This window comes from Brienomyrus brachyistius, unplaced genomic scaffold, assembly GCF_023856365.1.
Source record: "Brienomyrus brachyistius isolate T26 unplaced genomic scaffold, BBRACH_0.4 scaffold62, whole genome shotgun sequence".
Classification (NCBI taxonomy): Eukaryota; Metazoa; Chordata; class Actinopteri; order Osteoglossiformes; family Mormyridae; genus Brienomyrus; species Brienomyrus brachyistius.
Window position 1 is genome coordinate 696,973 of NW_026042337.1, and position 17,141 is coordinate 714,113.

General features: G+C 50.6%; 1 long non-coding RNA gene across 1 annotated transcript; it reads right to left on the reverse strand.

The window, feature by feature from the left end:
• Positions 1-7,112: 7,112 nt before the first annotated feature.
• On the reverse strand, positions 7,113-16,890 carry LOC125725212 (uncharacterized). Its single transcript, XR_007387377.1, has 4 exons — positions 16,756-16,890; positions 15,320-16,334; positions 12,151-12,316; positions 7,113-7,651 (listed from the first exon to the last, which is right to left on the reverse strand). It is a non-coding gene; the product is annotated as an uncharacterized LOC125725212 (long non-coding RNA).
• Positions 16,891-17,141: the final 251 nt, after the last annotated feature.

Sequence of the window (17,141 nt, forward strand, 5' to 3'; positions counted from 1 at the left end):
GAGCACAAGGAGGCACTCTGCAAGGTGTCACCCCTCCGAGAGCACAAGGAGGCACTCTACAAGGTGTCACCCCTCCTAGAGCACGTGGAGGCACTCTGCAAGATCTCACCCTGCCGAGAGCACGAGAAAGTACTCTCCCAGGGTTCACAGTCAGCCATAAGCCTATCTTGGGCAGAAGTGGCACAGGTCAGTTAGACCCATAAGATCTAGCGCTGGTGGCCATGGACATCCATGCAAAACGAGCCCCCCCCTTCCACACATGGGGACCCATTCCTGCCCCTCACCACGGCCTCTCTGCCAGAAAGGAATGACAGGATGATGCCTGGCGCCTGCAGCCCTCCCAGACGGTGCTCCCGTGACAGAATCAGGCCCCTGCCATTCCTGCTGTAATACTTGCTCCTCCCTGGTTGCACGCTCCACATCTTGAGATGGTGGTGAAGGGGGGTGGGAGGTGCAGCATGGCAGAGAAGCTACGTGAAGTCAAGAAGAAACATAAATAAGCCCTGGGTGGAGATCGCCAGACCGCGAGCGTCACCGGTTAGTCCAGCAGGTCCAAGAGGCACCCAGTGAAGAAGCCGCACAGGAAGGTCAATAATGATCAGAAGAAAAGCAGATGTCAGGACATGATCACGAGCCTGTCTGTCCCCATCTCACACTTGTAGCCATTAGTAACCTCATAGTCTGAGTGGTAGGGAGCCATTTCACCATGTTCCTCTATGTATGTAGAGGGCAACGAAGGACTCTGGATCCATCACTCTGCTTCCAGTTTATTTGCCTTGAATCATTTGATCAAGACCCCATGTTCTGTAAAAGTGAAACCAGTCATTTCCTGCCTAAAATAAAAACACGCACATATTATGCAGGGGCTCCTGGGAGCACTCACAGGCACTTTGTCTGGTTTGGTTTGGTTCACGCCCATCACGCAAATAAAACAGATAGAGGGGGTGGTATGTGTGTTGGGGTGGCTGCTCTGGACACAGCTCCCACCTGGGCGGAGATGCTGCCCAAGATAGAGAGCTGTTTATCCAGCTGCTGTGAGCAGCCCGGAGGGCCCCCTAGGGGTGGGCTGGTGTCACACAGCGGACGTGCCGAGCTTCACTGGGGCTTTGTAGTCAGGCCTGGCATTTAAAGCCGAGGTTTCACTCCAACCCTTTGTTTAAACTAGAATAACTACTGGAGATTCTTTGGTAATGGTGCCAATGGGAGACACATTCACAGATTTTCTGACCAGTTTTAAATGGATTCAAAATTGTTGTCCCTCTTTTTACTGAAAGGCTCCTGGATGGGGGAGGGGGTGGCATGGTGGTGCAGTGGTTAGCACTGTTGCCTCACACCTCTGGGACCCGGGTTCGAGTCTCCGCCTGGGTCACATGTGTGTGGAGTTTGCATGTTCTCCCCATGTCGTCGTGGGGTTTCCTCCGGGTACTCCGGTTTCCCCCCACAGTCCAAAGACATGCTGAGGCTAATTGGAGTTACTAAATTGCCCATAGGAGTGCATGCGTGAGTGAATGGTGTGTGAGTGTGCCCTGCGATGGGCTGGCCCCCCATCCTGGGTTGTTCCCTGCCTCGTGCCCATTGCTTCTGGGATAGGCTCCGGACCCCCCCCCCCCCCCGCGACCCAGTAGGATAAGCGGATGTATGGATGGGCTCCTGGATGAATATTCAGGCTGTCACACGGGACTCCGCATTCAGTCTGGCTCCTCATATCTTAGATCGTAGCTGCTGGCCAGACGGACCTGGGCCACGCGTGACACACAAGCGGGCACGTCTGGAAGACACCCCCACTCCACGTCACACCGCCCGAGGAAATGAGCCTTTCCAAAAATAAACACCATTTGTCGAGGTGCAATGGAGCCCCCACAGCCTGAGGCCTGCAAACGTGTCTCTCATACTGAGATGGTAACCCCCCCCTTTCCCGTTCTCATTGTCAAGGTACTGGGGAAACCTGCAACAGTCTGTTTCATCAGGATTGATATATTTTCAGACAGCTGGGGGGGCTAATTGGAGACAGAAACACCCCTTTGTATCAAAGTCCTTCCTTAGAAACCAACATCTGTCTCTGTCCACGGTCCCACTGCCAAAGTTAACGTGGTCTCCCTAGCCATGTGGTCACGTGATAAACCCCGCCACCCCCCACCACGCACCTATCACAGACCTACACTGCCCCCTCACACCCAGCCAGCTGACACCCCAAATGCATGGCGCTGTTTGTAGGGGGGAGTGACCCAGCAGAATTTGATCTCCTCTGGGTCCGTTTCACCAGTGTCCCATTTTAAGCCCCACGTGGCTGATTGTGACGAGCGACACGCGCTCTCCAGTGGCGGCCGCCAGGTGGGTCTCGGTCCCTGACGCCAGTGGCTGACCAGGTATAAATAAACATTCAGCTGGCCTGATACTTCCACTGACTCTCATACTTTCCCTGCCAAACCTTTAATTAAAAATTTAATGCAACTCTCAAAGCCTTGCTAATGAACTGGAAGAACCTCTGAACAGTAGTCACGTGGGGGGCCGACCCCCACCTCTCCTGGCTGCACAGACCTGTTTAAAGGGAAGGTGCCCCCATGCAGTGTGTGCTCAATGCATTCTTCAAACACGAAGCCTTTCTGGACCCTGGATCTCACAGCCACTTACAATAGGTACAGGTGCCTGCTCACACTAGGGGGTCAGGTCAGGTCAGCGATGGGTGTGGTGGCTGTGAACCTAAAGGCCTGCGAACAGCAAGTCTCGAGTTCCAAGTTCCCAGAGCCTTACTTTCCGGTAACAATAGTCTGCATCTCATCTTTGCCACTGCAGTTTTAACAATGGCTCATGGGACTACATTTAAAAAAAAAATTAAAAACCAGTGTGGCATTCCCATTGGGAGTTACATCCCATTCAGGACGACTCCCTGCCCCATGCCCTGTGCTTACCACAACCCTATACTTATGGAAAATAGAGAGATCTCGAGATCGCATGATATGCAGTCAGCGCTTCTCGAGAAACACGGCAGACACAGCGATTCATCAGGAGACATCGACTGGCATGAAAGGCCGAGCGGGCGAACAAAGTGCCGCAGTCAGCCAGCAGGGGCCAGCGGAGGCAGTGAGGCGTAAGCGCTGGAGCGAGGCAGAGGGAAGGGGGGGAGAGGAGAGGGCGCGGAGTCGCCGCGAGCCAGCGAGGGCTCCGCCGAGGTTTGTCAGCCTCACCGCACCTCTCTTTGGTCTCGCCGTTCGCTCGCCCTTTCAGCTGCTCCAGCACTGTGCTCCGCTCCTCCTGCCTTTAATAAACTACACCTCTCCCCCCGGCTTCTGAGGTTTAAGCTCGCCCGCTCGCACCTCTAATTCGCCCCACATCAAAGTGGCACCGCATCCACCTCTCCCTTCGCTCCCCGCCTGCCCCTCCCCGCTTTATTCCCCGCCTCAGCCTGGCCAATCCCGGAGCGGCTGGAGAGAGCAGCACGCCTTGCTCTGTCCTCCCTGTATTCTCATTATAAACCCGTGTCTGTAGAACATACCAAATCCCCCAACCCTATTCCTTCCATTTCAGCCTCCATACCAGTTTATCTATTTTACAATGAATCTAGTTTACTGACATTTTTATCCTAAGTGGGTTACTGTTTTTGGCCCATTAATGCAAGAGGATATGTTTCTCCAACAAATTACCCAGCTGGATAAAGTACCTGCACCTTTCTCAAAGGTTCGGTGATGAAGCCTCTCCTGGGAATGGAACTGACAACCTTCTGACTAACAGTTACCTCCTGGGTTAACGAGTGATCCGGCTCAGTGTTGTTTATTTGAATACCGTAGCCTTTGCAGGGTAGTGGTCCCAGAGCAGTGGAGACGGGCATCTGAATACAAGCTACAAACAATCTCGATCTTTAAATAAAAACCCAGACACAAAAACAATTAACACCATACGGCATAGAAACATTCGAGGAAAAGCCAGCTGGGCTCAGGCCAAGACGGGGAACTTAGGGAAAATACTAACGTGCCATTATAATTGGTGTTTCTCCCTTTTAATAATGATTTGGGAGTGACATAGGAAAATTGCATATAAAAGAAGGGAACACAATAATCAAATAAGGTAATAACCATTATTCATCTAATACTAAATAAGTATGACACTAAAAACCTGTGCAATGACATGCAGAGTTGTCTGGATTCTATATATCAATACTAGCATACTAATTAATTTATTATAATATAACATAATATGCAAATATTAAAGATATTGTATTGCCATAATTAACTGTAGTGACGAAAAACAAATCTAAACGTTCTGAGAATAACCACACGGAACGACCCCAGAAACCAAGAGCACAGAAACAGAGGAATAATGACCAATAAGAATCTGGTTTTAATGACCATATTTTGTCCCTTTGAAGGGCTACATTACTGCTTCTTATCCTGCAATCAGTCAGTCAGGTTTGTTCAGCTAACGTGTGCAAGTGCTGCCGAATGGACCTGAGAGGCAGATATAAAGAGAACTAGTCAGTTCCAAGGCCACACAGAATAAAACGGGGTCACTGGCCTTACAGTGTAACCGTCACTGGCCTTACAGTGTAACCGTCACTGGCCTTACAGTCCTCTCCAAGTTCAGGAAGGGAAAGTAAGGAGGGAAATGGAACGAAGGAGACTTTCACCAGCCTGCCCTCAATAAAGTGCTCTGCAATGATTCTGAATTTTCACCCCCAGGGTGCTGGATTCGAATCCTATCTCTGCTTTATGTGTATGGATTTTGCAGATTCCCACCTCCTGCAGCAGTGCAAAGGCATGACGTCAGGCTAATTGGAACTGCTATATGCCCATAGTGTACGACTGTATGTGATTCTGTTTCATTCCATTGCAAGTACGGATGGATGGATGAACCTAGACCCCACCAAGTCCCTCGAAGTCAATGGCAAATGTCCTCAGCTCGTAGTTGAACAACTACCAGGGCTGAGCGCATGGGGTGTGGACACTTGTGGCTGTGTGTGTGTGCGTATGTGTGTGTGTGTTGGGGGGGGGGGGGGGGGGGGCGGTGACTGCCCAGTTTAGCAGTTGCCCAAACGGCGGAGGGGCACAGAGCCGGTTAGCAGCATAGCAGCGGAGCCTAAATGGAGCGGGGTGTGGACTGATTAATATTTATGAATTTGAGAACAGTTTGGTTTTTGTGCAAAACTGTGGTTTTCTCACGCAAGGTGGGTCAGCCAGAGGGGGGGTATGAATTAACAAAGCAAAGGCTGCGGAGGGAGAAAAAAAAACAGCGGATGGTGAAATTGCTGAAAGCCAGGAGACGGACAAAGGAAAGGGGGGGTGCTGTGGTGGAGGCGGGGGGGGGGGGGGGGGACAGAACAGAGTGGCTCTCCTTCTCAGTCAAATCGATAAAAGGAGGGCAGGGAAAGAGTTTTTCCCCCCATAACGGGCTGGTTGATATCAGACCGAGCTTTTTCTCATTGTGCAGAAGCTCTCCGGTGCTTGAGGGACCTCCTGAGACTTATGGGTTAGATTCCACAGGCAAACGTCGAGCTACATCAGAGGGTATCGGCCCAACGCTTTCAAACCAGCCAGAAAATCAACGAACACTCCGCAGACATTACAGCCTGACACACAGTGATACAGCTGTCATTTTATTTTTAATTAAATCATCAACAAATTAGCGTTTTATATGCTGTGAAAAAAAATTCAGTTTATACAAGAAGCACACAGTAGTCTCACTGAAACAAAACAGGGGTGTCTGCAGATCCTTATCTTGATAATTAAATAAGAAATGGAGGCTTCTGGGAAGAGGCAGCAAGATTATTTACTGGGGCAGCGTGTAAGTCAGCAACTTTGTGTAATGCTTTGGAATGTGTTCAAGCCCCACAGAGGGCCGTGTAGAGGGCCCCGTGAAGAGCCTCATAGAGGGCCCCACAGAAAACCCCATGGAGGGCCGTGTAGAGGGCCCCGTGAAGAGCCTCATAGAGGGCCCCACAGAAGGCCGCATGGAGGGCCGTGTAGAGGGGCTCATGGAGAGCCACAGAGGGCCCCACAGAAGGCCGCATGGAGGGCCGTGTAGAGGGGCTCATGGAGAGCCACACAGAGGGCCCCACAGAAGGCCGCATGGAGGGCCGTGTAGAGGGGCTCATGGAGAGCTGCATAGAGGGCCCCATGGAGGGTCATGTGGAGGGCCCCACAGAAGGCCCCATGGAGGGCCATGTAGAGAGAGTCGCGAGTGACTCTGGACAAGAGTGTTCATGGCCAAATGAGACAAGAAGAGCACTAGCTGCAGACTGCAGGGGACTGGCGGGATCCCTGTGAACCCGGGGGGGACGCTAGCTGCCGTGCCTCATACTGGTCATGCTGGCTCTGTGCTCAACGGCATAGGAGGGAATTTGTCAACACAACTTAATGATGTAAAAACAAAGGTCTATCTACTGGGGGGATGATTGAATCCAAATTAAATATTGGGGGATGTCCCCCCCCCCCTTTCCCCCCAGGTTCCAACACCCCTGCCTACGCCTAGGGATCTGGGCTATGCAGGGGGCTCCAGCACACTCTGCTGTCTCTTTTCATGCTTCTTGTAGCTCCCCTTTAATTATCTGGGAGTGGGGGATGGGGGGCACAGGCTGAAATGATCTGTTTCATTAAAGTGGACTGGGGGGGGGGGGGTTGGAAACTACTCGTGAACACACAGTGGCCCAGTGCAGTGGCCCAGTGCAGTGGCGTGTGTGCAGTGCTGAAAGCCTCTCACATGCCTCTCTTTGTGGTTCACTTTTCTTTCACTTATGTCCTGTCCTCCTTTCTTCTGCAGCACTCTCTCCCCCCCCCCCCCCCACTCTTGTCCCGTCCCACTGACTGACCTGTGGGAGGAGGCTCATTGTTGCCGGTATCCCAGCATGCCACGGGGCCCCCCAGGCCAGATTGTCATGTTAATAGGCCCGAATGAGGTGGTAATGGGATGGAAATATCGCATGGTCTTTAACATACCACCAACATACAGGAATCCCAGGGATCTTTATTCGAAATTCTGCTCTCTTTCAAATTGAGGCCGAAATGGGTTATCATCTCAGAATGAGTGGGGGAGAGCAGCTGTTTAAAATGCAAACCGCTGGCCGAGGGGGTCGGGGGGGGGGGGGGGGGGGGGGGGGGCATGGGGCAGGGCTTGTTCCGGTCACTGTGTCAGGGGGAGTTTGAGCTAGAGAATTGAGCAGGCCGCGTCCTGACCATCTCCGGCTGCCTCGCACTCTGCCACGTGGACGTACATCTGCAATCCCCATTCTGAGTATAAAAATAACACACCCAGGTGTTCAGGAAGATATGCACTGAGAAAGGATGTATTTTTAGACATGCTAATTTCCGTAAGCAAGCCCTACAAAGAACGCTAATGCTGTTAGCATCTTTGCCTATCGGCTGTCATTGGTTAATGAGGGATCTTTGGTAAACGGTGTTTCCAGTCTGGGTCTCAGGCCTACTGACACATGCCACCGGGCAGCCAGCCTGTCAGTCCTTTAATCTCCACAGAAGGGAATTTAAAAGCATGGGAATAAACTGGCTTCCCCTGGGCAGTCCGTGGGGATTGGGAATCTCCGCTCGAACCTGGCATCTCCTAGCAACATGTCAGCAGTTCCAGCATCCGCTCGGAACCGGTTCCGCGATGTAGGCAGCTGGGGAGGGGGGGGGCATGGTCTTCGTCACGACCTGGGCACCAGGCACTGGGGAGAGGAAGGAGAGATAAGGAGAGGAAGCGGAGGGCAGGGGGAGGAGGAGATAGAGAAACTGTGTGAAACAACAGATGGAGGGATTCAGGATGAAGGGACAGATAGCAGATGAAGGGAAGCGGGATGCCTGTTTGTGGAGGACCTGCCTATTCCCACATCCCCCCCCCCCCCCCCCACCTTCTTCCCCCTTTGCTTCATCCACCCCTAAGAAATTAACCTCTACAGCGGGGTTCCGCATTCTAGTCCTGGAGGGCCAGTCTGAGACACAGTGTCCCGGCTGAAACACGCCCACTAAATCTGGCAGCTGGCTGGTGAGCTGAGTAAGGTGTGTCTGAGCAGAGTCATCAGCAAACTGTAGTGCAGACTTGCCCCCCCAGGACCGAAATTGGGGAACCCTGCTGTAGAAGCCAAGACAAGGGTAACCATCCACAGAAGCATCTAGACAGTTAAGGACATGAGTATGTAACTAGGTTGCTAGTGAAATCCTCAGCAAGGAAATCTAGCCCCCATACCCATCTTTGACACAGCTTATGTCACCGACACTCTGTTTGAAGTCCCTGTGCCACTGCACCCCCTGCCCATGCATCATCACTGCAGTAAAAATAGTGCCCCCCTTTTGCTGCTGATGCAGCAGTAGTGATAAGGCTCACTTACAGTGTCGAAAAGCCCAGCACCTTCTTCGGGTTCCTCATGTCCTACCCTGCTTCCCAATCAAAGTATTAACTAGACCGGGGTCCACAGCGACACCCGAGAGTGGAAGAGATGAAGGATTCCAGAGCTTAGATCGGAACCTGATCCATTGTCCCGCCAGTTGGCCACTAGAACAGAAATCCATCAACACTGTGTATCCTATAGCAAATCAACAGGGAACCATAGCTTTTTCCATAAGGGCATTATGCTTTCTGGAATATTCTGTGAACATTCCATCTGCCATTCCAACTTTAAACGGCAGGCCAAAGAGGACGAATTTCTTAAAGATTTCAAAGAAAGCTCAAACTCATCAAACGAATTGTCAAAGCAGTTGCCTCGATGTGCCAGACAGCTTTAAATCAGCAAACTTCATATAACATTTAAAACATAAAGAACAATGTGCAAGAAAAAAAAAAACCTTATAACTCTTATGACATGCTCCTTTTTGTTGGGGTGGAACTGTTGCATCAGTGGGAAGCCAAGGTGACTGAACAGGCGGCGAATCAGAGAGGAGCAGACAACACCTATACATCCCAACTGCAGGCCAGTGAGCCAATCAGAAGGGGCCACAGTTCAACAGGAAGTCAGTCGAAACAGCCATAGAGGAAAGCGAATTACGTTTTCTGAAGCATGGAATGCATTTGACATCGCTCCACTAAGAGAATGAAATGCCCAACATGTGCCTTAAACAAAAAACAAAATGGCCAAAGGACAGCAGTTTCTTTGGGCTTAACAGATGCTTTTATCTGGCACTCACTGATAACCATTTTGACGTGTCTGTTACCGTGGGATATCTTTGCTGGAGTTATTCAGGTCTTGCTCTAGGCTGCATCAGGCCTGCTCAGGGGCCCCCTGCGACTCTGACCGTCAGTCCCTCCCCCTCCGCTACGCCTGCGGCTCTTATTCTCACACAGGGCACTATGGAAAAAAAAATACTAATGAACGAGGGGGGTTTACGTTCCCTGTCTGCCCATCACTCGCTCCGGTGAGTCTGCGCTCTACTCCTGCACTTTTAAGACAGAATAACCGTGGAGCACTGCCCCCCCCCAGCTCAGGTCTACAGCTCTGTCCAAACAAGAGGCCCCATTTGCACGGTGTGACCACAGAACGTGGATATTAGTGCAGGGGTTGTGGGGAGGGTCACGTGGCCTGTTTTCCCTGCCTTCCTGTCCTGGGACAATCCGGTGCAAATGGAAGACGAGAACACGTTTCTTTTATAATACAGGCTACTGTATATGCAGCCTTTCATACATATATATATATATGTATTTTTTTGCATCACTCATGTCTTTTAAAGAATTTAATTTATAATTTCAGCAGTCCGTCGGAGGAGCATGGTCACTGCCTGGGGAGTGCCTTTACTGCTACATCATTAACCGTTTGATAACTTTTCTCTCTGCCTTTTCTATAAAAAGTAAGGAGGGGGGACAGAACACTATGACAGACCCTGACTTGTTTCATTACATTTTTGGTGTCTTTGGGGTTAATCACGCAGACAGACAAAGAAAGAGAGTAAGACAACAATTATGGAAAATGACGATGCAATTTATTATCATACTTCAACAACCAAGAAATAAGTCCATCTGTAAATGTCGATAAAAAGCAAATGTAATTGCTAATGTCGCAAACCAACGTCTCCATACCAACTTGGCATAATCCTCTGTGTGTGACATCTGACAAACAAGCCCTCATCTCTTGCTCAGTAATGTCTGTACAACTGTTCTGAATTTCACAGCCCCCCCCCCACCCCCCACACTACATAAACATACACCATGTTATCAGTTGCACGGACACTAGTGTTTGCTTGTGTTGGCTTGCGGTGAAAAGGGCAAAGAGGTTGCGAGAGGGTGGGGGTCGTGTTTGACCTCAAGTGTTTCACAGAAGACTTGTGTCTGCTTAAGTGCTGTTTCTTGGTTTCTACATAGCTTCTGTTGGATTGGTTATCTTGAGCCAGGGTTGCCAGGTTAGGATCAAGTTGTTCGTCAGTGAGTGTTTTTCAGTTACAGTTGCCAGGTTGGGATTTGTTGGAACTGTGCTATCTTGAGACAGGATTGTTAGGCTGTCAAAGAACAGAACTTGTGTTATCCTGGGCCAGGTTTGCTAGGCTGAGATACATCTATTGGGTGTGTTTTATCTTGGGACATTGTAGTTAGGCTAAGGGCTAAAGCTGTTGGGTACATGTTATCTTCAGCCTGGGTTGCCAATTTAGGATCCTTTGGACATGTGTTATCTTGGGACAGGGTTGCCAGGATTGGATGGAATCCCCGGTCCCTCTTAAAACTCGCACTAAAGCCACAAGAAGACAACATAACCAGCCACCAAAAAGCTGCCAAACGCTGCAACAAACAAATCCCCCATACAAAGAAGAGGGATTTGCATAATTATTTCTTCACTGTAAGACAGCCCAATAGAGGCGAAAGCTAAAGTGTCTTGAGAAAAACGAATTCCGCGCCCATCCTGCTTTGACTCCCGCTGGTCCTAATTAGGGACATCCGCATCTGACAGTGAAAGGGCCGCTTTTGGTGACACTTGGTTTCAGGACGAGATAGAAGCCTCTGGTCTGGTGCCCAGGGCAGCAAAGACCACGTGATGTGAGGTGTAGCACCAGCATCAGCTCACACAGAAGGAGCGAAATGGCTCTTTTTAATGAAGTTATTTCTGCAATGGAAGCGCTTGGATGTCATCTCTAATAACTGTATACAATCATAGCAAGATTTAGCATTTAAAAATAAAGGAAGGATCCATCCATAAATAAAATTTTGGGCGAAGTTTGTAAGTAGGTCAATCAGACTGGAAAACTGTAGACAAAATGAAGAGCATCTTCTCTCCTTCCCATGGGAATGCGACCGTTTCATGAAAGATTTAAATCATGCGTCACTTACAATTATAATTACTGCACTACGCTGCTGTCCAATGCATCAGCCTCCACCCTGCCTACCTGCTGACCCCCCCTCCCCCCACTGTAAGAAACCCCCCCAGGAAAAGCAGTCAATTGTCTTCAGATCGCCCCTCAAGATCCATTTCTATTTTCTTTCTGCAGAGCTTAGCAGGCGCTTAAGCCCATTCGATATTGGAAGCCTCTGAGAGCAACTCGAGATAACGGTTAACCCCCCACCCCCACCCCCCAGTGAGCACCTCATCAGTCCTGAGTGCTAAAGGCTATCGGGTGACGGGGGAAGGCCTTGAAGACAGAGGGAGAAGTCATCAGTGAGCACGCTCAATGGCAAACGCATTCCAAGGCCTGCCAGAGACTCGGAACCGATCCGGAAAACAATGAAGGACTTCACGGAGCACACAATGCTAATCCCATGCTCAGGGAATGGGGGGTGGGGGGGGGGATCCACATTTAATTTCAATATCCGTCCCGTTTAAGTTAGCTGATTCCAGACATTGGGTAATCCCACTGTCCCAGTCTAGGAAATTTCACCTTCCTCTTAATATAAGGTAAAGACATATTAGGCATAAGGACGTGATGAAAGTGAATTTCAGGTTCCATTTTTTAAACATGAATATATAAGAATGCTTGCAGTCCAGAAAAGCCCTGACATTATCTGCGGTAACTTCTTCACCAGACATTCACATTCAAGCTACTTCTTCTCCACTGGACATGTTGCTGTGCCCTTTAAACGTAGCGGTTTTCAAAAAAATGACCTACCCCCCTCCCCCATTTAAGGCAGAAGTCTGTACTCAAGCACCCATGGGATCCTATAGAGCTGGCTGCAGGACATCCCTTAAAATCTGTGCCCCGCCCCTCCCCCCCCCCATCCAAAACACAAGTCACTGGTGTGGAGGAGCTCTCTGACCTGACAGGGGCGTGGTTCCTGGCTTTAGGGTAGCCGGCTTTCGCGCTCGGGTGCCAAACGAGGAGCCTGTCTGCCCGCCGTCAGCGGCAACAACAGGTCCGCAGCATCCAGGCCGCTATCGCTCCGAAAATCCCAGGAATGTGTCTGAGGAGATTTGAAGGCCACCCTGCACAGGGTTTAGGAATGCCGTACGATTATTAATGAAGTGCCGCAACTCTCCAGAACATTCAGAGGTGTTAAGCCCGTGCTATTCTACAGAACGTCAATCCTGTCCAACACCCAACAAAGGACATCAACAGAGGCGTTTATGTGTTAATTTCCACTTGAAAATCTATTGCTCTATTTCCAGCTCACTTTTGTCATTAATTAAAAGTGCTCTATAGCAGGTCCCGTTGCTGATCACAAAGAATAAGTGGAAACAAAAAAAAACAGGACTATGCATCACACCCTGACAAAAGTCACAGAAATCACACAGTAGATCAGACCACGTTCGGCTTCAGCTTGTAGAATTCCAGACTTGGCAGCGCAATGGGGTTTCAGATCGTATCTGTGATTTTCAGCGAGTCACCAAACAAAAGATAATTGCTCAGTATTGGACAAAAAAAACAATCGGGGACCCGGGTTGGTGTACAGAGTCACGGGACTCTGGGTGTGATCCTCTGTACACCTTCAATGGCATTACACCGCTCATAGCCGAGTGCAGTTAAGAAAGGGAGCTAAATACGGAACGAGAGAAATACGGAGGGAGAAAGTCGAAGATAAAAAACGAGAAAGGATACTAAAGGGACAGGGGCAGGCTGGGACAGCTGAAGGGAAGAGGAGAGGAAAATCTGTAGAAAAAGCATTGCTATGAATTCCTGTCAGAGTTCTGTGACTGTTGTCATGGAAACTGTGGAGCTCTGCTCTAGGCTTCTACTGCAGGAGCTCCACACTGGCCAGACTGCCCCCCCCCCCCCCCCCCCTCACTTACATATCGGCCCGAACACAAAACACAGACCCACAACACCAGCAGTGGGCTAGTCCAACCCTCAGGGGCCACGAGGGGAGTATTTTGTTCTGCTTTCGGTCAGTCGTTAATTGGCCAGTGTTGAGTGAAAGCTACCTCAAGGTTTCCTGCTGGACTGGGCTGGACCCGCCCGCCCGGCCCGCTCGGACCTCCGCCCGCACACCGGCGCAGTGTTCGGGATGTATTCAGCTGGTTTTGACACAGAATGGTGCCTGTTTCTAAAATTAAACACAGGTTTGCCCAGGGGCTCTGTAAGATCGGGCCAAATTCCCCGGGAAGTCAGCATGTTTGCGAGGGGGGGGGGGGGGGGGGGGGGCCTCCGAATCGCACTGAGTCACATGATGAGCAGAAATAAACAAAGGAATGTGTTCACTTTCGCTCAAGTGGAGGGAGATGGAGATTCTCACTGAACATGGTAGGCAGCTATGGGACGGATAAATGGGGAACAGAGAGAGAGTGTCGGGGTGAAGGGAGAGAAGGAAGAGACCCAGATAAATAAAACATGAGCTGGGGGGGGCTGACTCAGAATATAAATGTCTTCCATTGCCTTTCATCCGCCGTCTTTGAGACTTGGGAGCTTATTAAGCCGACACGCCGCTCCTCTCCTCAGGCCCCTGACCCTCTCCGGGCCTCCTCTTTCTCTTCTCCCCGCTCCCTCCATCTTCTGCCTCCGCCGCAGAGCCTTCCTCTCCCCTGCTTCCTCCACACTGTTCTCTCTCCTTCCTTCTCTAATTTCATCCATCCTGTGGTTCCTGATCGGACCGGGGAAGCGAGTCAGTTCCAGGCTGAGGGTGGGTACACACACACACACACACACACACACAGATACAGATACATACACACACACACACACACACACACACACACACACACACACACACACAGTCATGGAATCATATCTTTGTGGGGACCATCCATTCATTTCTATGGGCAAAACCCAAATCCCGAAAATGGCAACCTTAACCTCTACCCAGCCCAACCTAGTACAAGATTTTTGCATTTTTAGTTTTTCGATTGCAGTCTCAGATTTTAATAAAATTTTGATTATACTGAAAAATATCCCCATAAGTAAGGAAGGTTCCGGTTTGTTCCGCAACCACACATGCACACACACACACACACACATTTAGTGTAGCTGGAAGGTCTTTCAATTTGCCTCGACATCTGCTTATCTCCCCTGAGGCTGATCACCACAGGCACTTCCTGCAGGAGATAAACATACACTACCCCCCACCCGCCCCCCCCCCAGAGGCAGCAGTGAGCATCGCTCTCCCGCCATTCATCCACCATCCAGGTGGCATGCTCAGCTCTTCACATCTGCACCAAAACACCGGGCCCATGCCATCAGACATTCGCAGGCCGTGTGCAGCAGGATGAATACAGACTGCATCCGGAACACAGGAGCGCGGAGCACAGCTCAGCGGGAATCCATGGTGTGCAGACTGACAGGTACATAGAAACACATCGGGGTGACCTTCTGTCCTTGGTGACGTGCTTCAGAGCGTGACGAGTCACTGGTGACCCCCCGCCACATTCCATACATTTGGTTTGTCCAACCGCCACACGGGGAATCGCACGTCAAGTCCAGCTTCACTGCGACTTGCTCTTAGCTTTGAGAAGAGCTCCGAGGGCTCAGGGACTGTTTTTACAGCCTCTGGTCTGGCCGGGCACTGCATATGGGGGGGGGGTATTAGGTAACCAGCCGGGGCTTCACCTGAGCGCAATGGCCACCCCCCTGGTGTGGGGAGATCAGCACTGAACGTGTACACACGCACAAGGCAGCCACATCCAACACCCTAAACCCAGCACGGCGCCCCCCCCCTCCCCCCGGCTGCCTGCAGAGTCGTTCTGTTTATTAATCTTCCATCTAGGACCCCCAGTTTAAACACCAAAAATAATCCCCTCAAGTGCCCTGGTTTGGCTGCGCTCCCCCCCAGCCCCCCACCTCCCCCCAGATACTCCCAAGATGGCCGCCCACACACTGCCTAGTTTACACAAGGCTGTTTAACATCCAACGCCGTCCCTCGCCCCCTTTCCCTGCCCGGCAGTCCCCCCCACCACATTTCCAAAGCAGCCGCACGGAGCGCAGTCACAGCTTCCCGCTCGTACGCGGCCGGCCGTACATGCGGCATATTTATGCGGCATAAATCATTCTTTCAGCACCTCCTTTCCTGCGCCTCCTTTCGGCTTTCCTCGTCTGCGAGGGGAGGTCCGGCCGCTGCCCCCAGACCGTGGGTGCTCTATAAACCGTGGACAGATCCAAGCCAGCTGCCCGCCGTGCTCCCGTCCCGCTCCGGTCTACATGGGGCAACCCCGGCGTCCACTCCACCCCGCACATTTACATTCAGAATACTCTCCCATCCGCCATCTTGTTCGGCTGCCCAGGTGAAAACCTCACAAAGCATACGAGTGGAAGCGACTCCATGGCTATGTGAACTGCCATACCTAATAAAGTGCAAAGCTAAGAAAACACATGGCTCCCAGCAGCCCAAGCAGCCAAGCTCCCCCCCCCCCGCACTGATCCTCCTGACCCAGAGACAGACCCTGAGTCATGTCACACACTAAATAAAAGGCAACAGTCATGCAGCCAGTGAAGCTGCTTTTCCTCACTGCCTCTCTGACACACCGCACCCTCTGTTTGCACCCTCTCCCAAATTTTTATCATCACCAAACTGCAGACCCACATGGGTATCTTACTACAGAAAGTCCCAACTGGACCAGTACCCTAACTGGTTTGTCCCAGTAACACGTCACTTCCAACATGCCATAACCACAAATGTTGTCGATATTGTTTTTTTACAACCAGAGGTGTGAGATTTACAGACCAGCTGTGTGCCCAGTGGTAGCCTGCGTGTGTGTGTGGGTGTGTGTGGGTGACACACACAGACGCACCAGGCACCCTGCCTTGGATGCGCTGGTGATTTTCTAAACCGTTTCCCCTAAAATGTTTCTTGGCGGCCTGCTCTGTTTGGGTTAGCGGTCTGGCATGTTTATAGTCCAAGTAGATCTGCCAGAGGGGTGGGTGGGTCGGATGGTGAGGCAGGCGGGATGAATTAGCGGATTATCAGGATCGGACGCATCCTCTGACAGCTGCTCACGGGGTCTGATGAACGAGCAGACAACCTCATTCCCAGTCCAGCATCCAGACGAAAGATGCCTCCGTGTCGAAATATAATATCTAGAAATGAAAGGGATATGGTTTTCATAAGTCTCAGGACATAACTCACAAGCATCGTTATTATTTAAAAATATAGACCTAAAAAATTTTGGCTTCATGCTGAAAAATATTAATATACATTACTCGCTAAAGTGGAATCTCTCTCTGTCCTTCAAAGGCTGAGGAGGAATAGAGGAGATCGAGAGAAGCTCAAAGGAGCAGAAAATATGGAGGCGGACAGGAAAAAAGGACAAGCAGGGAAGAACGGTTACAATTTAGCATGAAGAACTTCAAACTGACTAAAAACCAGGTCATGTGAGTTCAGAGAGTGGACACACCTGAGCGAGAGAGAGAGAGAGAGACAGACAGAGAGAGACAGAAAGAGAGAAAGTCCATCACACTGTGGAATGAGGAGCAATCGGTGTCCTTCACTGGCCCTTACTCTGTGTTCGTCAATGATAATAATGATGTCTTGCATCTCTGCTGGGTAGCACTGGCTCCGAGCCTAAAGAGTCGGTGGGTTGGGGGGCTACTACTGACCAGACACCAACAGAAGTGGGAAACGGTAGCAGCATTCCGGCTGTGGACAGGTGAAGATCATTAGGAATTTTAATTATTGCACTCCCTACTATTAACCATATTGAGGTGAGAGCAAACTCTCTCGCACACACACTTATCTTCGTGGGGACTCTCCATTCATTTCTATGGGCATGACCCTAACCCCTACCCAGCCCTAACCTTAACCATAAGTAACCAAGACTTTTGGCATTTTTAGTATATTTTTTGCATTCGCAGTATTTTATAAATTTGAGTTTCCCCTTATAAGAA